Here is a 24880-nt window from a genome sequence, read left to right on the forward strand (position 1 = left end):
TCCAGGAGCCAGAGGCTTGTTGTAAGTACCCAGAATGTTAAATATTGTATAAACTCACCTCTAAAACCTCATTCTCTGGTTCTTTTGCATTTATTTCAGTCTTTTATGTCCCTTATTGGTGTGATTTGGGTCTTAAATAGATGCTATGCATGTCCAGAGGGAGTTGTATAAGTGTTTGTCTGAGTTAGGGTCCATAAGTACAAGTCCAGGAGGCTGGGGCCCAATATCCGGACAGGACCACTTTTGGGACATGCCTTTGGCTCTGTTACATCGGATAGTGGAGGGATTACTGTATATATACATACATATATATTTTTTTTCCAGAAGAGGAGATGAAGGCCTGATTTTAATCCTGAGTGCATAGCCTGTTGGCTGTGTAGAGGGTTGAGGTGAACATTGATCACCATGGTCCTAGAAGCAGTCACCAGCAGTAAGGCGGGCACTATTCGCTCCCTGCTTATCAGAGCTTGGCGGGAACGATGGTCAGACCTGCAGTGGGGAATACATATAAAGACGGTGAGAAGAAAACAGTCACTATTTTATGTTTAGGAGTTTTATATAGCAAACTAAAACCTTGCTGTGAGTACAGTACCATGATTATAGTAATTCAGGATGAAAAATGTTATTGATTGAGAAGAAAAGTGTGGCTTATGTGTCAGCGCTGTGAGAACTTTAGAAATGCCGCCAAACACCATTCTTGTATGAATAATACAACTAGAGGACACTTATGATAGTTTCCAAGAAGTTTTGTTTTTTCAGGTGTTGCCTTGGGGTGTCAGTGGAGACATCTACCACTTAGCTGATTACATTCTGCAGCAGGCTGTAATGGGACCCCTGCCAAATACCCTTATCCTGTCCTACCTCAGACACTCTCTTAGTTCTCAGGTAGGTTGAGTGACGTTCCTCCGGTAGGTTGAGTGATGTGGTGTGTCATAATGAAAATTTTATGATGCTGTCATAAAACTGAGAGGTTTTTGTACAGTTATGGTTTGTATGAAAGTATGAAGATTTCCATCCAGTACTATATTATGTTAGATTTCATTGTACAGTAATATGATTGAATTTTGAACCTAAAAAGTTTTGGGATATCACAGTTTATAATTGAATGAAAAATTCTATGATTATTGCTTATGGTCATGTTTATGTTTGTTCATGTGTATGAAATTTCACCAGTATGGTAAGTTTATAACTTGCAATACTGTATTTTTCTTTTGGTTTTTGGGTTTAACTAACTCTGTGGGAGAAATATGGCAAGACTGAGTGTTTATGGATTTCATGGGAAGCTCTTTCTGAAATGCTGGATATTATTCTTTTGAATTTCTTACTGGTTATGTGAAATTATTTCTTATCTAATTCACACATTAGCAAAGTAATGAATTGCTGTTATTGCAATATTATACTGTAGTTTATATTTTTTTTCTCAGATTGTTTCGTATGGTGGTGTGATTGAGAGCATCAGCAAGTATGATGGACTACACAAACCACACTGTATTCATGCTTTACTCACCCTTCTGCAGTCAATGATGGTACTCCATTAGTGTTTGTGTATCTCATGTGTTTTGCATAGAACTGTTCAGTTACTCAGTACTTGAGTTATTGCTAAATGTTTTGATAGAAGAATGATGAATTTTAATGATATACAGTACTCACTCAATGTAGTGCTGCTCTCAGGTGTCTGCCCTTTCCTCTCCATCCTTCTTTCCTTCCATTCTCTTCTGTCTTTCCTTCATTCTTTCATTATCCTTCTGCCTACGGGTGACTTTACACTACCTCATCTGTCTTTCTTTCCTTCATTCTTTCCACTTCCATCAGCCTGTGGGTGACTCTACACTGAGTGACAAACCAAATGGTTTCCTGTACACCAGGAAACCATTTTCTACGCTGGGTGGTAACCATATAACCAAATTTTGGCGCCTGGTAGTTTAGTGGGTGATTATTGCACTCCAATCGGATTGAGGCGGTGAAGGTTTATATCCAAGGGATGGTTGGGGTTGATTGCTCATGTAATGCCACTCAGGGATGAGTGAGGCTGGTCACTCTCATCTTAAATGTCGGGACCAACTGCCTAGCCCCGAGCTCCTACGCTCCTCATGGGGCATTGTAGGATTAGATGATGGATGGATGGATACAGTACTGTAAGCCATTGTGTATAACCATAATGGAATATGTAGCTTTCAGACATTCATTTCATTTGAAATTTGTATTTGTTAATACAGTTTGAATTATTATTATTTTTATTAATATTGTTGTTGTTTGCTGTTATTATTATTATCTTCATCATCGATCTTTTGTTGCCCCATTGGAAGCATAGGAGCCCAGGGCTAGGCAAGTTGGTCCTGATGAAGAGAGTGTATGTGAGTGAGGTGGAGGGGGGGAGGGGGGAGAGGGAGGCTGAGGATGAGATGGAAGGATGGGGTGGAGAGGTATATGAGAGAGGGGGGTGTGAGTGGGAGCAGGGCAGTGAAATGGCGTGGGACAGGGCGACGTGGAGGCAGTTTGTTTGTGGCCACCCTGAACAGGATTGAGGCATCTGGCAATAGATAGATAGATAGATTATTATTATTATTATTATTGTGGAAGGTAGGGGTGCTTACCATCCATTCACTCAGTGTAGTGCTGCTTTGGGTGTCTGCCTTTTCTTCTCTTCCCTCCTTCATCTTCTGTCTTTCTTTCCTTCATTCTTTCCTCCTCCTCCTGCCTGCTGGTGACTTTACATTTCCTGTTCTGTCCTACTTTTGTCCATTCTTTCCTCTTCCTTCTGTCTGTGGGTGACTTTACACTGAGTGACAAGGCAAATGGTTTCCTGAACACCAGGAAACCATTTATTATGCTGGGTGGTAACCATATAATCAGACTATGGTGCCTGGTGGTTTTTTACTCATCAACTTTGTCTGTTTTTAGTAGTGTATCGTATAATATAAACATAATTGAAAATGATAGTATACAGTTTATACCAATATAACCAATTTGGGGGGCAAATAAAATCCTTGGGAATGTTTTTTTTGTGTGTAAGTCCAGGCTGCCCTTGCGGCATTTTTTCTGATCATGTCACACGATTATTATTAGTCATTATTCTTATCCATCCATCCATCATCCAGTCCTATGCTGCCCCATGAGGAGTGTAGGAGCCCAGGGCTAGGCAAGTTGGTCTTGACATTTAAAATGAGAGTGCCCAGCCTCACTTATCCCTAAGTGGCATTACATGAGCAGTAAACCCCAGTTACCTCTTGGATATAAACCTGCACAGGCTCAATTCGATTGGAGCACCTTAATTACCCACTGTGGCTGCCAGCCATCAGGGTGAACAGAGACTGTGACAGATACATCGGCTTTATTCTCGCAGACATCTCACATGACGTAACTGCACTGTACAACTGAAAAAGAAAATTCCTAATAACCCAATGCTTCACTCTAATATACACAAATACTCAAATTACATTAAGTTAAATGAACAGCCATATTTTACAAGCACTCATCCACTGCTTAACTCTATGGCTCGAGGAAATGTTAACTTACATCTGTGCTCCTCATAAACACTAGCAGCCACAGCCAGACCTTGCTCAATGCCTCCCAACAGACGTCTGCCTGAGGCTCTAAAGCACACACAGCAAGTAGCCGGCTGTCTAGTATGAACTTCAAGTCATAGCTATCAATTTCTCGAGACACCGAAACAAAACTTGGTGAAGCATTGGGTTTACAAGACCTCCAACAAATCCGACAAAAATATTTAACAGTATAAGACCCAGCTCTAGGCTATACAAATACAGTGAACATAAATAGGCGAACAAAAGCGCATTTAATATCATATACATACTGCAGTAACATACCGGCCCCTTAAATGTGAATTTACAAAGGCACATTTACCTCATAACAGTATGACAATTTTACTACATGAACACATATCTATATACATGTTACTCAAAAAACTCTTTACACCCCTACAGTTATCTGCAGAATTATGCACACAAATGCTGTTCCTAATGGTTGATAGTACTGTAGAAATAAAACTCCCATGAACAATTTCACCTATTTCTCCTCAGCCCCTTCCAAGAGGCATAGTTTACCGATTGGTCTTACTAAAAGATTTCCCCTTGTCTTTACTTCAACCGATCGAACAAGACCATCTTGACCCTTGTAAACCTTTGTGATTCGACCTAAAGGCCACGCACCTCGTGGAGTACTGTCATCACATACTAACACTACATCCCCTTCCGTGAAGTTTCTAGCTCTGTCAACCCATTTACGCCTTGCTTGCAACGTGAGAATATATTCTCTCAACCAACGACGCCAGAACTGATTAGCCAAGTGCTGAGCATGTCTCCACCTTCTACCATACTCATCTGATTTACGGAACTTTCCAGGTAAAGTTTGAGTACTTGGACGGAGAATCAGGAGACTGTTGGGTGTGATCACTTCTAGATCCTTAGGATCCCCGGACACAGGAGACAAGGGTCGTACGTTGACAGCCGACTCTGCCTCACAAAAAACTGTGTCCAGTCGCTCGTCATCCAGCACTTCTTTCTTCAGGATGCTGCTGAGTACCTTTCGCACCGATCTAATCTGGCGCTCCCAAACACCTCCCATGTGTGAAGCCGTGGGAGGGTTGAATTCCCAGGAGATGTGGCGTTTTAACAGATATTCCCTGGTCTTGTGACTCTCATTCCACTCCTGAACCGCTTCCCTGAGCTCTCTCTCTCCCTTCGCGAAATTAGTCCCATTATCTGACCTGATTTTCTCAGGAAGACCTCTTCTAGCTGAAAAACGAGAGAGAGCATTAATAAAGGAGTCAGTGTCCAGTGAATACAGCTTCTCAATATGAATGGCACGAATTGCCAAACATGTGAACAGACAACCGTATCTTTTTTCTCGACCCCGGCCCCTTTTCACAAGAAAGGGCCTGAAACAATCAACCCCTACCCTCGTGAAAGCAGGACCCCCAGGCGTTAACCTGTCAACTGGAAGATTTGCCATCTGCTGTGTAGCGGTGGCACCTGTTACTTTCTTACAAGTTATACATCTTCTGATAACCTTATCGACGAGAAGACGTGCCTTAGGAATCCAGTATCTTTTCCTAAGCAAAGCTAATACATATTCTCTCCCCAAATGCTTCGCTTCAAATTCGTGAGTTTCTTTAATAATCAGTTCAGCGACATGACTCACATAAGGCACTATTACTGGATGTTTAGTCGTGTGAGAAATGGGTGCAGCTTCCAGCCTACCTCCTACTCTGATCAAACCATCACTCATGACAGGATTAAGACAGTACAATTTACTCTGCTTAGAAACTTTACCAGTCTTCTCTAGCTCTTCGATTTCCCGTTTAAAGATACTTTCCTGCACGTATCTCGGTATGGCAGCTTCAGCAAACTTCATTTGGTTTACATTCAAATCAGATTTGGCCTTTAACACTATGGTTTCCTTGTGAATCTTAGTTGCTATAAACCATCTGCAAAACAGCTGCAACAAAGCCACTGCTCTTCTCAGTCTGAACCAGCTAGAATACCTGTTGATCAAGTAATCAATGCAAGTACCACTACCTGAGGTTTCCATTGCAACTGTACACTGCCTCACTGGTCCCTTTACTTCCTTATCATTCTGCAACAAGTCAGTATGGCTGACTGGAGACTCAGGGTACTCTGACTCATCACGCCTCAAAAACTCCGGCCCCTTTGACCACCTCCTGTTAGACACCATCTCTGCTCCACTCAAGCCTCTAGATACGTCGTCTGCAGGGTTAACTTTCGTGTTCACATAATGCCACTGTCTGGGGAAAGAACCATCGTGAATAACAGCAATACGGTTGGCAACAAATGTGTGGAACCTTTTACTCTCATTTTTAATGTATTGAAGCACAATCATGCTGTCACTCCAGTATACTGGCTCGCGTAGTTCTATCGTCAGCTCTTTCTCCAACAGACTGTTTACCTTCACTGCCAAGACTGCTGAACATAACTCTAGTCTCGGTATCGTCATGGCTTTTAAGGGTGAAAGCCTAGATTTTGCCATAAGAAATGAACAATGATTCTCACCTTCAGCGTTAGTCATCTTCAGATATGAAACAGTTCCATAAGCTTCTTGGGATGAGTCACAAAAGTGATGAATCTGATAAGAAGTTACTTCACCAAACTCATTAGGCACAAGACGCCTGTCATGCCTAATTTCCTTAAGTTTATCCAGATCTGCTAACCACACCTTCCATTTCTGCTTGTTTATGTCTTCCAAATGATCATCCCAACCTTTACCCAGTCTACATTCCTCATGAAAAATCTTCTTAGCCTGAAGCACAAAGGGAGCAACAAAACCTAAAGGATCATACACTGAACTTATTACGCTTAATATTCCTCGTTTTGTACATTCCTTATCCTTTGATATTACACTTATACTCAGGTAGTCACCTTCCATGTTCCACTGTAGACCTAAAACTCTCTCTGTGGGAAGGACATCACTTTCCAGATCAAGATCGGTCACCTCTTTGCTTCTTTCTGATAATGGAATAGAGTCAAGCACCTTATTACTGTTACTTAACCACTTAGTTATATGAAATCCTCCCTTGGATAGAAGATCTGTCAAATCTTTCACAAGTTCAATTGCAGTACTTTCATCTCTTACAGATTTAAGGCAGTCGTCAACATAAAAATTTTGCATGACAGTTTTACTTACTTCTGGAGAATATTCGCCAGCATTGTTCTGAGCAGTGAGTTGCAGTGCAAAATTAGCACAACTTGGACTCCAGATCCCTCCAAATAAATGAACAGTCATCCTATATATTACCGGCTTCTTACACAGGTCATCTCCTGGCCACCAGAGAAACCTCAGAGCATCACGTTGCTGAGGTGACACCTTCACTTGGTGAAACATTTCTTTTATATCACCACTGACCGCAATACTGTTTTCTCTAAACCTAAGCAGCACTCCAAGAAGTGTGTTTGTTAAGTCGGGTCCCTGCAATACCCTTTTATTTAGAGAGGTGTCCTCATACTCAGCTGCACAGTCAAACACAATTCGAAATTTGCCGGGCTTCCTAGGATGTACGACACTGTGATGAGGAATATACCATATCCTACCTCTATGAGCATCCACCTCTTCATCTGGCACACGTTCGGCATACTTTTGCTCCAATAACCTGTCTGTCTCCTTCGCATAAAGTTCATGCAATTGGCTGTCTCTGGATAGCTTTCTACCAAGAGACTCTAACCTTTTAAGAGCAACAGAAAAATTATCAGGTAATTCTGGAGGATTGGACTTAAAAGGTATGTCTAACTGATAATGTCCATCAGCGAGACAAGCAGAGTTCATCCAGACGTCCACAGCCTTCCTATCTAGAACTGAGAGTTGTGTGTCTGAGCTAGCCAGATGTTGACCAACATCTAGCTTCCAAAATTTCTCTACCTGTTCCTCTAGACTAGGTTCTGTTCCTGGTAATGAATTAATAAAATTACACACTGCATTATTCTTACTACTCTTCCCGAGAGGTCCATTTACAGTCCACCCCAGTAGTGTGCGTACCGCATATGGCTCACCGTGAAGACCCTTCCTCACCTCGAGAGGAGTTAACACATGCGGAAGGTCCTGACCAACGATTAGGGAAACTCCGCCACCCACCTGAGGAAAATCAAGGTCCTTTAAATGTCTCCAGTTTGAAATATAAGAAGCATCTGGAATACTGTCTGTCATCTCGGGAGGTTCGACACTGTATATGCCTTAGGGATCTGTACAACCTTTTGCTTACTCCGACCAGAAATACCTGACACCTCCAAAGACACTTCCAACACTTCAGTGGTTTTGCTGTCACTCAGAGTAGTCATCAACAATGAAGTCTGATTACCCTCCACGCCAAGCTGTTTAATCAGGTCCACGGAACAGAAAGACTTACTACTGCCAGGATCAAGCAAGGCGTATGTTTTTATTTCTCTTTTCTTACCAGCTCCATGAATATTTACCGGTACGACTGGTAATGCAATACAGTCGTCCCTTCCTGCATTTCCACAAGCATAACTCTTTGCTGCACCTACTGCTACTGGTTCACTGGCTTCTGTATCAGTACCCTTACTAAGCTGCAGTCCTGTGTGTAACAGCCTTGAATGCTTTCCTTTACAATCGTTAAAATCACATGTCCTTTTCAGCCAGCATCCTTGGGCTTTGTGCTTAGTTGATGCCAAACAGTTAAAACATATTTTCATGTCCTTAATTACTTCTACTCGTTTTTCAGGAGAGTACTTCAGAAACTGAGGACAATTACGTAGCTGATGAGAATTCTTACAGATCCAACATAATTGCTTAACACATTTATCATCACTCAAAGTTCCTTTGTCCTTTGTTTCTGAAGCCTCTGTATTTAAGTTTACACTCCTTTTCTTTATATACCCAACCTTCTTATTGCTCTTATCCTCTCTCTGTCTTTCCTCAAAACATCCAAAGAATGGATCATTGGCCTCTCTAGCAACGGTCTCCAGGAATGTTACTAGTGTAGACATACTAGGATATCTACCTCTCTCTTCTAGATACTCAACTGCCGATTTACGCCATCTTCCCTGAATGTACAGGGGTAACCGTTCCAAGACTTTCACCATAATTCTACGAGTATCCACTTCCTGTAACATACCCATTGCATCAAGTGTCTCCTTACAGCTTCTGACAGTATCTGCCAGGTTTTGTAAGGCTTCTTTGTCTACCATCCTTAACACTGGACCACTTGTAATTTTCTTTATCCATGTTTCAGAAATCTTATACTCGTTACCAAATCTCTCCTTTAACAACTCCCTGGCTCTGAAATAACCTACATTGGGGTAAAAAATGGCACAACTCTCGATTACCTGCAGCGCTTTTCCCGAACAATATTGAAGTAATCTATTTAATTTTGAAGCAGGATCAGCCAGTGTGTTACCTACACAAGAATCAAATGTTCTGATGAACTGCCAGTACTTTAGTGGATCACCATCAAATACCATCATTTCTGTTTTAGGAAGTCTTAATATGTCGAGAATATGGCGCTGATCCTGAACCTGATCACACGAATTATGATGGTTATGTTTGTTCAAAGGCACTACATTTGGTGGGCGTTCTCTCCATTCGTCAGCACAAGGATTAAGCTCAAATGGTCTACATTCATTCCCATCATGGTCAACAACTTCACTATAGGCATTATTATTACAGACCTTATGAGTGTAGTGACCCTTGGTACCATCACGCGTTGATCCCACGCTTGATCGTCCTGACCTTTTGTCCTTCATCTGTAGTAAGACCTTCTCCTCTGCATCGGCGGCTGCAATGTCTGCTTGTAGCTCGAGTCGCTCAGCTTCATTCTTCTTCTGCTGTATCTCATTGAGTAGCTGTGCTTTGACCTGAAGTGCAGCCTTCCTGGCCGCCACCCTCGCCCTAGCACTGGAAGTAGAGGACACAGCACTGGCTCTACCAGCAGCACTAACACTATCTTCGGGTTGCACTGTCTCACCACCGATAGCTGCATTCTTACGTGCAGTAACTTTTGGTTGGACTAATCCGTTGTCGGGATGTTTCTTTATCCACTGTTTTGCCACGGACAGTATTCCCTGCACGCGCTGGATAATGTTCTCATGATATGCTTGTGCTTCACTAAGGTGATGTGTCGAGTCTAAGTTTTCAAGACATCCGGTAAGTTGAGTATGACATGTTCGGAAATTACTCAAGGTTCGTTCAATAGAATCCACTTTCTCTGTTATAAGAAGTCTGTCTGTATTTTCACAAGTCAGCAAATCACTTAACTCATTTTCCTTTTTCGTGAGTGATCCCACTATACCAGCACGGGAACGCTGTAGCGCCAGAATCTGTTCACGCAACACACTATCCACAAAATCCTCTATACCTCTGGCGCCATCCTCCCGGCCAAGGTCATGTTTTTCTTTGCTAATATCGCCACTGCGAGACATTTTATACACAAAAGTCACGGTCACTCCAAGTATTCTTAACACTGCACCAGTTAAACCTAAACACTCATGGTTCCCAACACTGTACTCTGGTGAAGCAGATCCAAGTGAACCGCAGACCCGGTGCCGCAGTGTTAATCCGCCAGGAGATTTGTACTTTGTGGCTGCCAGCCATCAGGGTGAACAGAGACTGTGACAGATACATCGGCTTTATTCTCGCAGACATCTCACATGACGTAACTGCACTGTACAACTGAAAAAGAAAATTCCTAATAACCCAATGCTTCACTCTAATATACACAAATACTCAAATTACATTAAGTTAAATGAACAGCCATATTTTACAAGCACTCATCCACTGCTTAACTCTATGGCTCGAGGAAATGTTAACTTACATCTGTGCTCCTCATAAACACTAGCAGCCACAGCCAGACCTCGCTCAATGCCTCCCAACAGACGTCTGCCTGAGGTTCTAAAGCACACACAGCAAGTAGCCGGCTGTCTAGTATGAACTTCAAGTCATAGCCATCAATTTCTCGAGACACCGAAACGAAACTTGGTGAAGCATTGGGTTTACAAGACCTCCAACAAATCCGACAAAAATATTTAACAGTATAAGACCCAGCTCTAGGCTATACAAATACAGTGAACATAAATAGGCGAACAAAAGCGCATTTAATATCATATACATACTGCAGTAACACCCACTAAACCACCAGGTGCCATAATTGAGTTGTATGGTTATCACTCAGCATAGTAAATGGTTTCTTGGTGTACAGGAACCCGTTGGAATTGTCACTCAGTGCAGAGTCACCTGTAGAAAGAAGGAAGAAGATAGAATGAAGGAAAGAAAGACAGAAGAGGAAGGAAGGAAAAAAAGGAGGGAAGAGAGGAAAGGGCAGTCACCTGAGAGCAGCACTACATTGAGTGAGTGGATGGTGAGGGCCCTCACCTACCACTTATTATTATTATTAGATTTGATGATGATAGTGATGATTTTTAGTCATTATTGTTACAGTACTTACAAAAAATTAGTAAAGTAATGTAATGGTTTCAGAAAAGCGCGTCATGCAGAGGAAAACCTGAGGATTGTCTGATGCTAGCTACTTCCATTGTTGGTGGTGTAAAATGGTTGGCACAGGTGAGTGGAAGTACAGTAAAGTGTCATATCCAGTACTGGTACCTGTACTTTTAACTGTCTCCTTTAGTTATAATGTAGCAAATTTAGTTTTCTGAGTTACTTCCTTGTTATGCTGGTAGTTCTTCTTGTATTTTACTTATGCATGTGTGAACCATCAGGTTCAGTATGGGAGAGTAGCATATGCTTATATTTAGTTTTACGTGGAGAAAACTTTGCATTCAATTTTTGCCACATCCATACCAACAGACCTACAAAACTTTTCTCCATGCTAGGCCTATCCCACTGCCCATTACTGTCTCACCTTAACCTACCTTTTCTTCACCACCCATCCCACCCATTTTATACCTTCCTCCACCCACCACACAGTAAACTTAACTCCTTCATGGCTGTTGGCGTCAAATGATGTTTAGCCGATAAATGGCCGCAGGCGTTGTTTGAGCGCGGCCTATAAAAAACTGCAAACATTTTTGGGAAGTGAACGAACATTCTGAACGTCTTTGGACTGACCTACAATACACTCCCATATACCTCATCGACCAGTTCAGAGCCTGGTGCTGTAATGAGTGGATTTTCAATTTTTCTGCTCCTGGCCATTTTTAAACAAGCAGAACTGCACCCATTATCCCGACCCAGGCAAAAAATATCATCTTTGTCCTCTCTTGCAAATCACACACAACCACCTGTTTACGATTATGAATTAATACAGGCACAAACAAAAATTACTTGATAATATGCGAAAAATACAATTTTGTCTTGGTATCTTTACCTATTTGCTTAGGTTTGTTGTACTGGTTTGGATCATTCAATGCAGCACGACTTGTAGAAAACTGTAAAAACTTTCGGGAAGTGAACGAACATCTGGGACATGAGACTGACCTTCACACTCTCACACCTCATCTGTTGCTGCCAGTTCGCCACCTGTTGCTGTGACGAGTGGATGTGCGATTTTTTCGCTCGTGGCCATGCCTAAACACATATAGTTACACCCATTATCTCGACACAGACAGAAAATATCATCTTTTTCCTCCCTTGCAAAACACACAACCTCCCTGTTTACGGTTATAAATAAACACAGGCATAAACAAAAAAGACATGAAAATAAAAGAAAAATTCATTTTTGTTTGGTATCTTTACCGATTTGGTCAGGTTTGTTGCACTGTTTTGAATCATTTTACACATTCTTTGCCTTTCACAAGCATAACAGGATAGTTTTCTGTGTTCACGTGATGCTTTTGTGGGTGAAAAGAATTTCCTTCCCTTCCTGGTAATCGGCTTGTGCAGGGTGCGAATGGCAGGTCGTCTTGCTTATATCACTGAATATTATTAGGCAACAGCACGTACATACACCTATCTAAAGAGTATGTGTGCAGGGAAGGATCATTGCTAAGTACTGCATATGAACAGTAGCTAAAGCCATTCACATGAAAAATTCTAAATGTAGCAGAAATTTCTTTTGTATAATCACATATGAACACCTGTAGTGTGCTCAGGAAAGGAAATGGTAGCGTGTATATAAGAGAGCTTTGTACTTTGTACAGGTGATGGCATGGACTATACAACAGCTGGTGGACCTGCGCACAGCCCCTGAACATTCGACAAATCTCAGCTTGGCTGCTTCTATTCTTGTCCACATTCTCAGCTCACCTTTCCTCACCTGTATGCTTGAAATTGGACGCCGAGAAGAACCAGGTAAGAATGGAAGTTTACTAATGGAGATATTACATGACTGTAAAGATTGTTTTATGTATGTCAAAACTTTCCTTAACCCCTACACGCCAGGGGTTTTCCGACATTACCCACTCCTCCCAACGGGATTTCCATGATTTTGGGAAAAATACCCTTACATCAAACCCTGTTATCTGCCAAACTATATTAGCTAGAGAAAAAATTAAAGATACATAAGACTCACCAACCCTTTCAAATGAAAGTAACTTCAGGTCTCCAGGTGGTCCCATCGATGAGTAAGGATAAGTTAAAGATGACTGGTTTTCTGTGTTTTGGCTGGCTGTTTCCGAGCGCGTGCCACTAGCAGTGACCTTGGACTCGCTGGCCAGCTTTGGCAGCACTGACTGGTGTGGTGATTGTAACACTGTCCAGACTTCCTTTGAGGAAAACTGGAATTTTCCACTCAGTCTTTGACTTTTCATTGCTCACCATCGTAAGGATGAGTCATCACTCTGTTCATGTGGCTCCCCATAGAGTTTTCTGCCCATTTCTTAGTGTCACTGTGCCCTGTAGGTGTGTGGGAAAAGAACAGCTCTTTGATTTTCTGTACTTAGTTCCTACGTCAAATATAATAATTTCCCTCTACTAAGGCATTTATATTTGCACTTGATATCACAGTTATGGGTAATTGCACTTTGAGAAGTAAATGCTCTGGCTGTTTCATGCAGTATGGTTGAGCAGAAAATGGCATTTTTGAGCCACTCCTTGCCTCTGCCTCGCGTTCTATGCGGTAAACTCACGCATTGAAGGGTTTTTGGTTATGATTTTTGGTCACTCGTGCACAAGGCGAATCACGCACTGCGATGACGTGCACTGTGCGAGCCTACTGTATATGTAACTCCGTTTCTGGCCGGGGTGGTGCTTACCTGGTTTTCCCTCCAGGCGCCTCAATTATTGTGGTAGTAAATTGTTTTTTTTTTTTTTTTTTTTTTTTTTTTTTTTTTGCAGGTGGAGAATTTGAAAAACAAAGCAGTGGTGTGGTGGTGGTGGTTATTGAGTAACCTTGGTCTGTCTGGCTGAGCAGACCCACCAGTCACAAGCAAAACTGCCTCTGCAGGGTTGCCCCATTCAGTGAACTAATATTCTCTTGCAGTGGACACTGGACAGTGCCTCATCACAGCAAGGTGTAGGAAAGGGGATGGAAATTTGGTTCCTGGATGGATGCCTCATTTACATCTCCACACAGTTTATGGGCACCATAGTAGGCTTCACATCACCCCATTATTTGGTCATATGTAATAACATTTACAAGATTATGAAAATCCCAGCATGGATTTTGTCTCTGTTTGTGGGTGTTTTTCCTGCATATGAATGGTGACTCTGGTTACCAGGCTGGTAACTGGATTTCACTTCATGGTAATACTTTCAGCTCTCCTATTCAGGTCTCTCATTACAAACATGCAACAACTCTTAGGCATCTGTCCTGTCACCTTATATGCAGCAGTTGGTCCCAAAACCTTGCTTTCTCTTCCTAACCTGTATCATTACAAAGTGATATGCAATGACCACTGCTTCTTGAGTGCAAATTTGACATAAATGCAATTCAGGTTGATACATTTTAAAGTTTTTATTCCTTTCTTACAGGCTTGAAAAAGCTATATCATTGATGAATATGTCTGGTGAAGGTAACTGTTGTATGCTGAACTGTTCCAGCCATGTTACTCTGTAGTTTGATAGCCAGTTGGATGTTTGCTTGTTATGACAAAGAGAGACTGAAGCTGTTTGTGATTGATATACTGTATTTTGTCAGACAGCTGAGAGTTTTGAAGACATAAATGACAAGTAAACAGATGTCAGACAGCTGAGAGTTTTGAAGACATAAATGACAAGTAAACAGATGTCAGACAGCTGAGAGTTTTGAAGACGTAAATGACAAGCAAACAGATATATGTTCCATTAAACTGGACATTGTTAGCATATTCCTCTGCATTCTTTTTTTTTTTTCTCTCTCTCTTAATCGTACCCACCCATATATCATTCAGAAAATTAGGATGATGATGATGATGATGATGATTCAGAAGTAAAACTAAAATATGCAATACTTTTGTTCAGGTACCTGGGGCAGCTGTGTTAAGAAAATGGTAGAAGTTGAGACATTGCTAGCAGGTGCTGGTGGTATTGTTGAGAACAAAGATAATCTTATTAAGACTGTCTGGTAAGTTGCAGTTGCTTACTTTATGACAGAAGTATCTGCTGAATTAATGCATGGATATATAGTTGTAAAGAATATGTCAAGATTACATACTTTGCATAAGGAAACATGTATGAAATACTGGTCTTGTAATGTATGCAACACATGTATTCTGCTGTAACTGAGCTTTAATGATTACACTCTTTTTCATTAATATGAATGGTGTTGTGTACAGCCAACTACGTGATCAACAACCTTTAGACAGTGTGGGGAAAAAGCACAAATTTGATAGCATGAAGGTGCCTCTTTGCCACGCCATGCATAGCCTGGTCATGTTGGAGGTCCTCTCTCACACCACCCGCCATGCCTCAACTTTTGCACAACAACTACTTCTTCTTCAGCAGCTCCAGGTATGCTCACTGTTTCTTTTATTACTGTTCATTAACCCTTTCAGTCTGTTGATTTGTTTTATTGATCATCTTGCTACTTGCAGATGATGTTATTTCTCTATATCTCTATATACCCAGGTTGCTACCCCCAAAGAAAGGGAGGTAGCCGAGACAGGACGACACACTCCCAATTTACTCATCCACACAAACACACTCATTTGCATCTTAGCCCAAAGGGGAGGAGGGACAGATTCTCACCGTACCACACCACACGAGGGTCAACTGCGCAGTTCAATCGGTGTCCATCCCCGTACCCGCACCTGACCTGATCAGCTGATCAGACCAAATGTGGGAGAATATCCCCTCAGGTGCGTCGTCATTTATTCTTCCACAATTTCTCTCCAATCATTTCTATCACGCGCAACCACTCTTCCATGCTCAACAGACATCCCTCTCGCATCCAACACTCTCTTCGCACTATTCATGGTTTTCCTCTCAGCCTTACACCTCTCACATCTGATTGGGTGATGTTATTTGGATATGTAAAATCCATCCTAGACAACTTACCAGCTAACAAAGCTCCAAGTCCGGATGGAATTCCTCCAATTGTTTTGAAAAACTGTTCCCTGAACTTGCTCCTGCTGTAGCTTTATTCAGACTATGCATACGTACCTCTTCATTCCCTGATTCTTGGAAAGAAGCCAATATCCACCCAATTACGAAGAAAGGAAATTCCTCTAACCCCCCTGATTACAGACCAAGAGCTATCATGTCTTCTCTTGGTAAAGTGTTTGAAATTGTAATTGATAAGCACATAGGTAAACATCTTGAATCCAGCAGCTTGATTATTGATAGACAGTATGGTTTTCACCACAAAAGATCCGCTATTGATATACATAATTTCCTGACTCATGTGATCCATCAGTCAGTTGACCAACTTGAAGAAACTTTTGCAGTAGCCCTTGATATTTCTAAAGCTTTTGACGAAGTGTGGCACCGCTCCTTGCTATCGAGACTCCCTTGCTATGGCCTAACATCTTTTGTTCCTCTGATTTCCACATATCTGAGTAACAGAAAGATAACAGTTTAAGTAGTTGATGTATATTCCCATTTCCACTTGATTAATGCTGCTGTGCCACAAGGATAAATTTTGGCTTCAACCGTATTCCTAATTCAAATGAACCCTTTTGTGCATGGTAAGTTTCGGTGAGTTTTCTGGCTCACGATTTTATACCACCCCCCTCTCCGCCAGCTCCCCTGTGCAACTATGAAAACATGTATTCTGGCCTTATTTTTGCCACCCAAACATATGTCTATCTATCTACCTATATGTATACATATACAGTAAAAGTCCATTAATCCGAATGGCAGTGGACCGAGAATCATTTGGATTATCAGATTTTTCTAATTTTGGGTTGGGAACCCAGAGACAATTTCATGTTTAAACTGAAATTTTACCTAATGGATCACTTTTCATTCACTCATAATACAATATGACACATATTAACATTCATTCATTCATTGCCAGGCGCCATGTATCCCAGACAAGCATATTAACATTACTTTATGTAATACACAAATTTTGTACTTAATAATGTTTACTGAAGACACGAACTGTAATTGGTAAATTAAGAGATGTTATGGGTTTGTTAACGCACCTGTAATGTATAGTGTTGAAAACAGCAGTTGCAGGCAGGTAAATCCAAGTAGAGAGAGTAAGTCCAGGATTATTAATAATATGCAGGTATTGTAAAAGCACAAAAACTTAATATGTATTACTGTGGAAAATTCCTTAAACATACGGTACAGTATACTGTATTTCACTTTGTTTGTCACTTTCACTCATCGTCCTCAAGCATCAGCTTAGGACTACCTGTTTCTTCTAGAGATCCTTGAGGTGCCTTCTTTGGAGTGTGGGTAGGTGGTCTTGGGTAGTCATCAGTGGATGTACCTGAATGGTTGCTCATGCACTTCAGCTACTCACAGCTATTAGCCTGCCTGACAGTCTGGGCACGTTTCTTGTAGAACTCATTTCACAAGATATGGAATTTGGTCACCTCATCCCCATTGTAATGATTATTTTGTTCAACGAAATGCACCAGTTTATCAAAGTATACAGAAGCTTCCTTCCATGAATCCTCCATGACAACACTGCCTGGCACTTTGGCACATTTGGCACCCAGTTGAATGTTTTAATTTTGATTTTTTTTACTTTTGGGAGTTTTTGTCAGCCTTCTTCAGAAATTCAGAATACTGTATTGGGAGTTTTGGATTATCTGTGTTTGGATTAATGGACTTTTACTGTATATATATATATATATATATATATATATATATATATATATATATTTCTATCTATCTATCTATCTATAGCCCGACGCCCTAATCCCGCAAAGGGTAGCCACAGACAAAACGCCTCCAAGTCACTCTGTCACCCACCATTTGACTACCCTCCCCCCAACTCACCCCCTTCCCTCATATACCTCTCAACTCCATCCCTCCACCTCATCCTCGGTCTGCCCCTCCCTCTCCCTCCCTCCACCTCACCTACATACACCCTCTTAGTCAGTCTTTCATTCTCCATTCTCTTCACATGTCCAAACCACCTCAGTGTATTTCTCCTAATCTTCTCAACCACATCCACATCCACCCCACAACGTTCCTTCACTTCTTCATTCGTCAACCTGTCCCTCCACGTCACTCCACATGCTCCTCTCAAGTAACTCATTTCCACTGCTCTCACTCTTGACTTGTTCCCCTCTTGCAAGGTCCACGCCTCACTTCTATACGTCAGGGTAGGGATCACAATACTATCATGCAGTGACTTCTTAACTTCCGTACTCACCTCCCTATTTCTCATCACTGCTTTCAGTGTACCAACAACTTTCCTTCCCTACCGTACCCTTTCACGCACTTCATCCCCCAAAGTTCCATCCTTACTCATCACACTACCCAAGTACTTGAATGCACTCACATTCTCCATATCCTCACAATCCAACCTCACTGCACACTCTGTGACTTCATTCCTCTCAAACACCATAACTTTACTTTTGTTTACATTAACTTTCAGATTCCTCCTCCAACACACTGTCCCAAATTCATTCACCAAACCTTGCAACTCCCATTCATCTTCACTCAACAATACTGTATCATCAGCAAACAGCAACACCGGAAGCTTCCAAATCTCACCCTCATTCATTAGAGCCACCCCCACATCCACTGCCCTACCTTGCACCTCCTTTACAACCCCATCCATGTATATATTAAACAGCCATGGAGACATCACACAACCCTGTTTCAGTCCCACATTAAGATCAAAGAACTCACTCAGCTCACCATCCACTCACACTGTAGCCCTAGCTCCCTCGTACATACTCTTCACAGCACTCAGCAATTTCCCCTCCACTCCATATATTCTTAATACCTTCCACATACCTTGCCTATCTATTCTGTCATAAGCTTTCTCCAAGTCCATGAAAGCAGCATACACTTCCTTCCCTTCTCACGAAACTTCTCCACTAAACGTCTTAGGACAAATATCTGATCTACACGCCCTTTTCCCTTCGTAAATCCCCCTTGTTCTTCTCCAACTAGCTCCTCTGTCATATGCCTAACCCTATCAATGAGTATTCTACCATATATTTTATCAGTCACACTAAGAAGGCAAATACCCCTGTGGTTACCACATACTTCTCTCTCCCCTTTTCCTTTGTATAAAGAAACAATTATACCTGATTTCCAGTCCTCTGGAACCCTTCCCTCTTCCCAAGCCAATCTACACAACTTCCATATCCACTCCACAACAATCTCACCCCCGTACCGCAGCATTTCACCACACACTCCATCAATTCCTGGGGCCTTTCCCAACTTAATCTTCATCGCTTCCAGTACTTCCGCCCTACTGATCTCTTCCTCCCTCCTCTCATCTCTTCTTCTCCCAGCCATTCCCCAACCACTTATACGCGCACTGCTCTCACTCTCTACATATACTGTATATATATATACACATACTGTATATACCTACCGCCGGGCGCGCAATACTTATGGCCAAAAAAAAATCACCCATTTCTGGGGGTAAAAATTGAGCCACAAGTTTTCGGCGCTAGCATGACGTCACGGTACCCTGAGGCCTTCCGACGCGCTGGTTGGTTCCCGCCTCAGTTGCCCACGGGCTGCCTGAGAGAGAGGAACTCTGTTGCGTCTCCCTCTCTTTTGGCGCCATTTTTTACCGAGTGTCCCGCAGTGTTTTGGCTTTCACCATTTTGTTATGGCACCTACCCATGAACTATCGAGTGAAATCATATCCCAGATCATTGCTCTAAAGGAGGCAGGCCACCAGACAAAGGAAATTAGTGAATTGGTTGGTGTGGCTAGATCGACAGTGCGTCGGTGGTGCACGTGGTTTCGAGTGGAAAACAGTGGTGAAGTTCCCACAAAGAAACCGAGGCCTGGTAGGCCTAGGAAAACTTCCCCAAGGTCTGTTAATGTTTTAAAACATGCAGTGGAGTTTAATCCTCGTGTGAGTGCAAGAAAAATAAAGGAGAGCAACCCGGAAGTGTTTGGTGAGGTGTCTGTGAGAACAGTGTCTCGTAGGGTCCATGAACTTGGTTACACAAGTCACAGGCCTGTGAAGAATCCTCTTCTCACAAAAAACCAGTGACTTCGTAGGCTTGCCTTTGCTAATAAATATCTTAACTGGGATGAGGAGCAATGGTTGTCAGTGTTGTGGTCTGATGAGGCAACGTTTAGTGTCACCTGTAACAGAGGAGCACGTGTGTACCGACGCAAAGGTAGTGACCCACTTGACCCACGGTATGTAGAAAGCACAGTTAAACATCCTGATTCACTCATGGTATGGGCTTGTTTTTCTGGTCAAGGTTTGGGGAAGCTTGTTGTGCTTCCGAAGAACATAAGAGTGAATCAGGATGTTTACCTGGAGTAAAGGATACCCTACGAAGCACTAAAGGTAAATAAAATGCATTATTTATATGTTTTTTGATTGTTGAAAGGTTTGTTTCATAGGAGGGACGCAGGGCGCTCGATACTTCTGACGAGCACTGTAGTAAAAAATGACCAGCTGGTTGACTTGGTTGGGTTTCACCAGGCCACCTGTATTGCTGGGCCAGGCAACCAAAGATGTACAGTATGTTGCTTGCCACAGGGTGCAGTGTGAAGCATTGCTAAAACACTAGGCAACTTGTCTCTTTAGCTGCCCAGTATAGGAGGCCACTTACAGCAGACGTGGGGGGGGGGGGCTACATCCGTGTCCTAAGACGACTAGGGCAGGGAACATCATCAACATTAGCTGGCTCCCTTACCTGGTGATGAAGGGGGAGCACTTGGTTCACAAGATTGATGAAGATTAATCCAGTTGCCACAACTAGGTCACCAAAAGAAAGGTTGTCGATGACCATGCTTCGAGCCCCATCACCATTTTAACCCCTTTTTTACCAAAAATGTGTTTTGATGTACCCCTGTACATCGCCAGTAAACACCTGTGAGACACCGGAACTGCTACCGTTGTACGCTGGTACACCCTCTAATGAATGGCAGCTTATGGGCCTCAGGGGAGCCCGGTAAGGCTGTTTCTGAGGACCTCGGGTTAGCAACAGCTCTGTGTTTTGACAACAAAGACTGTGACGAAGTTCTGATGAATTCTGACATCATAAGATACGTCATGACTGAGTTACGGTGGCACCAATGGCTTGCTTACTCATCTGTGATGTAACCTCTTTTAGACCAATCATTATTTTATTTATAATTTCTACTACAGATATCGTACTATATTTTCTGCTGACATACGGCAAAGTTTACACCCCTTGGCCTGCCTGAGAGAGTCAGCTACCACGCACTTGACCACGAGAGAGGGTGTATAGGATATTTTTCTCTCATGGCGTCTCTGGCAGATTCCGATAGTGACGAGTTTATTCCTCATGAGGATACTTATTTAGATGTATCAGATGATGATGCAGCAGTGTCTGATGTGTCAGTAGATGACTGTGATCCTGAAAATGATAGCGAGGTTGATGTGAGTGAGGAGGAGGAGGAAATTAGTAGTGAGCTTAGTGACGCTGCATTCTCGGCAACAAGTGGGTCAAGGTTGCCATCACCATCACGTGTGTCCACACACTTCATGCTCAGCTTACAAGGTAAATAAATAAGCCATCAATCTGTGCAGGACATTTTTTTCAAGCCAGTTTGTACAGTACTTACCTGGGTAACAGTACTTCAGCATAAGATATGTAAACTTATATACCGTAATGATTTATTTTATAATATTTTTTTATTACCAACATCATGCTGGGTTTATGTGATCATCAGTATACAAACAAATAAAAAAAGAGTGAATGGTTTCGACGTGGCAAAAAATATACACTACCCCTCACACTACGGGAGGGGGAGCTATCAGGTCGGTATGGGGGGTAAACGTAATGTTTACACTGGGGGGAGGGGTCGGGAAAGAAGGGGTTAAGGTAGTTGACTTCAGTGTGAAGCACATTGATGTGTGTCCAGTTTCACTGAGCACTGTTGAGAGGATGGTCACCCTTGTGGGATGGTTGTGGAGAGGTTGCATTAACCCTTTAACCGCGGGTGTCATTCCAGAATGACGTTGCAAAAACTGGACCAAACCGCGGGTGTCATTCTCGAATGTTTGTGAATATTTTGAATACCCCGCGTTTTTTCCGTGCGCCAATTGTTTCAAGGGAGAGTAGCTATTAAGTTCTTTCACTCCAGCCGACCCCCACCTCCCTCTTCCCCCCCCTGGGGCCCCACCTCCCACCCCCTAGGCCCCCCACCCCACCCCTGACCAAGCGCGCATCAGTATCTGTCCAGCTGTGTGAGTGACAACACATGTTGATGTGGCAGTGAAGTGCAGGCAATTACAGTGCCTTTTACCTGTCTCAGTGAACACAGAGTGGGTGTTTATCGTATGTGCAGTGTTCATATATGTTTATAGTATTATTATCAGAATGTGATTGGCATTTGGTAATGGTGTGTGAGCGAAAAATAGTGATTACAACACCGCTGATGTGGCAGTGAAGTGCAGGCAATTACAGTGCCTTTTACCTGCCTCAGTGAACACAGAGTGGGTGTTTATCGTATGTGCAGTGTTCATATATGTTTATAGTATTATTATCAGAATGAGGTTGGCATTTGGTAATGGTGTGTGAGCGAAAAATAGTGATTACAACACCGCTGATGTGGCAGTGAAGTGCAGGTAATTACAGTGCCTTTTACCTGCCTCAGTGAACACAGAGTGGGTGTTTATCGTATGTGCAGTGTTCATATATGTTTATAGTATTATTATCAGAATGAGGTTGGCATTTGGTAATGGTGTATGAGCGAAGGTAATGATGTGTGAGCGAAAAATAGTGATTTTACACCCCTCACTTCTAACGGCACTGCCCGTCCTGTGAAAGTCAACAAAGTCATGAAACCTACATCAATGGAAAGCTGAAGGTTAGTACTTTCTAATGGTACCTTATTTTTTTCTCTAGCTTTATTCTGTGCAGAGTTATTAAGGTTTAAAGGTTTGTTTACATTTGGCTGAAACCCCCGCGGGAGAGGACAGTCAGACCAAAACAATACCCGCGGTTAAAGGGTTAAGACAACTAGACAAAATTCAGAATAAAGCTGCTAGAATCATTAACAACCCTGTCATTACATATAAACTACCTCCCCTGCAAGTAAGAAGGAATGTTGCCTCCCTTGCATTATTTTACAGATATTTTTTTGGCAAATGCTCAGACGAAGTTGCGTCCATGGTGCCACCTCTCCATGCCTTCCCTCGTGCTACACGGGCATCTGGTAGCGTTCATGACTGGAATGTCACTCAACCATATTGCAGAACTTCTGCCTATCAGAATTCTTTCATTCCCCGAACTGCATCTCTCTGGAACTCGCTTCCCCAGAGTTGTTTTCCTCCAAATTTCAACCTACAACTGTTCAAGTCTAACTGTTACAGATATTTTATGAACAGAGGACACCAGTAATCTGGTGTATGGATTATTTTTTTTTCCCATTTGTTTTTCCTTCCTCCGTTCTGTTATTAAAAAAAAAAAAAAAAAAAAAAAAAAAAAAAAAACATGGAGAGGTTGAAGAATGAGAGGTTAACTCTGAGAGTGTGAGTGAGGTGGAGGGGGGAAAGGAGGGGGAGACTGAGGATGAGATGGAGTGGAGAGGTACTGTAGGCCTATATGAGAGGGGGTGTAAGTTGGAGTGAAGGCAGCATGATGGCAGAGAACAGTGACATGGATGTGATTAATCTGTGTCCACCTTTTATGGGATTAAGGTGTCTGGCAATAGATATATGGATAGATAAACTGATAGACTATGTTGATAGATTTTCCAGGTTTTGTACTTTTCTCTCCTGTTTCAGAATCTTTCCCACTTCATAGTAAGTGGAGGAAAAATTGAATTTCACTGATGATGATTATTTGTTATTGTGCTGTACCTGACAGTATTCTGCAAGCACCAGTCTGATAGTATTGTAATAATACCTTTTTTGTCACTTTCAGGGTCTGAGCACTGAAGAATTGTTCCTGGAATTATTGCGGAGTAGTTTTCTGGGTCTGAGTTGCCCAGAGTATCAGCCCTACCAGGAGCTGAAGTGGGTGGGCTTCACCTTCATCAAGGTCCCCTCCATCCTCAATACTATCCACCTTACGTTAAACGGACCAGGTTAGCCCTCTCTTACCATCAGCTCTGCTTTGGTTCGTGTGTGTGTGTGTTTGTGTTCTTACATAATTGTTCTTACCTAATTGTATCTTTACAGTAATGAGTCAAGCTCATACTGTCCCATGTCTTAAGCCATTTTTATCGTACATACCCTTAAATTTATGAATTGTCTTGGCACACACTATTTCATTTGGTAGTGCATTCCACTGATCAGTTGCCCTATTTAGGAAACTAAATTTTCTTACGTCTTTATCGCCTCTCTTTTTATGCAGTTTTTTGCAGTGTCCTCTTGCTGATACATCCCTATAGGTTATGTAATAATTTATGTCTATTTTCTCCTTCCCTAATATGCATTTTTATTGCATAATCATGTCTCCTCTTTTCCTTCTCTCATGTAGTGTTGGTAGATTCAGTTTTTCTAGTCTTTCTTCATAACTTAGATCCCTAAAGCTTGGTACCCATCTTGTAGCAGCCCGTTGAACTTTTTCAATCTTATTTCTGTTTTTTGAGATGAGAATTCCAGACTACTGACGCATACTCAAGCATTGGTCTGATGAGTGATGTTAGTATCTTTCTCAGCATGTCTTCATTTATGTATGTGAATGCTATTCTCATATTTGCAAGCAGTGTATACATGTTCCGTACCTTCTCACTGATGTGGTCAGCCGGAGATAGTCTGTTATTGATAATCACACCTAGGTCCTTCTCTCTTTCTGGTGTGTGTAGGGTTTTACTTCGTACCGTATAATCCCAATCAGGTCTTTTTCCGCTTTTACCAAACTTGATTACATGACACTTGTCCACATTGCATTCCATTTGCCATGTATTGCTCCATTCTTGAAGTTTATATAATTCTTCTTGTAGCTCTTTACAAGAGTCTGTGTTAGTAAATCTTCTTTGTATTTTTGCATCA

General features: G+C 42.1%; 1 pseudogene; it reads left to right on the forward strand.

Annotated features, from left to right (window-relative positions):
- The first annotated feature begins 405 nt into the window (after positions 1–405).
- LOC145389885 (mediator of RNA polymerase II transcription subunit 24-like) overlaps positions 406–24880 on the forward strand; it is a 51006-nt pseudogene continuing 26531 nt past the window's right edge.

Source organism: Coenobita brevimanus, unplaced genomic scaffold (assembly GCF_032717465.1).
Source record: "Coenobita brevimanus isolate Jiangsu-jjx unplaced genomic scaffold, ASM3271746v2 jjx.HiC_scaffold_2584, whole genome shotgun sequence".
NCBI lineage: Eukaryota > Metazoa > Arthropoda > Malacostraca > Decapoda > Coenobitidae > Coenobita > Coenobita brevimanus.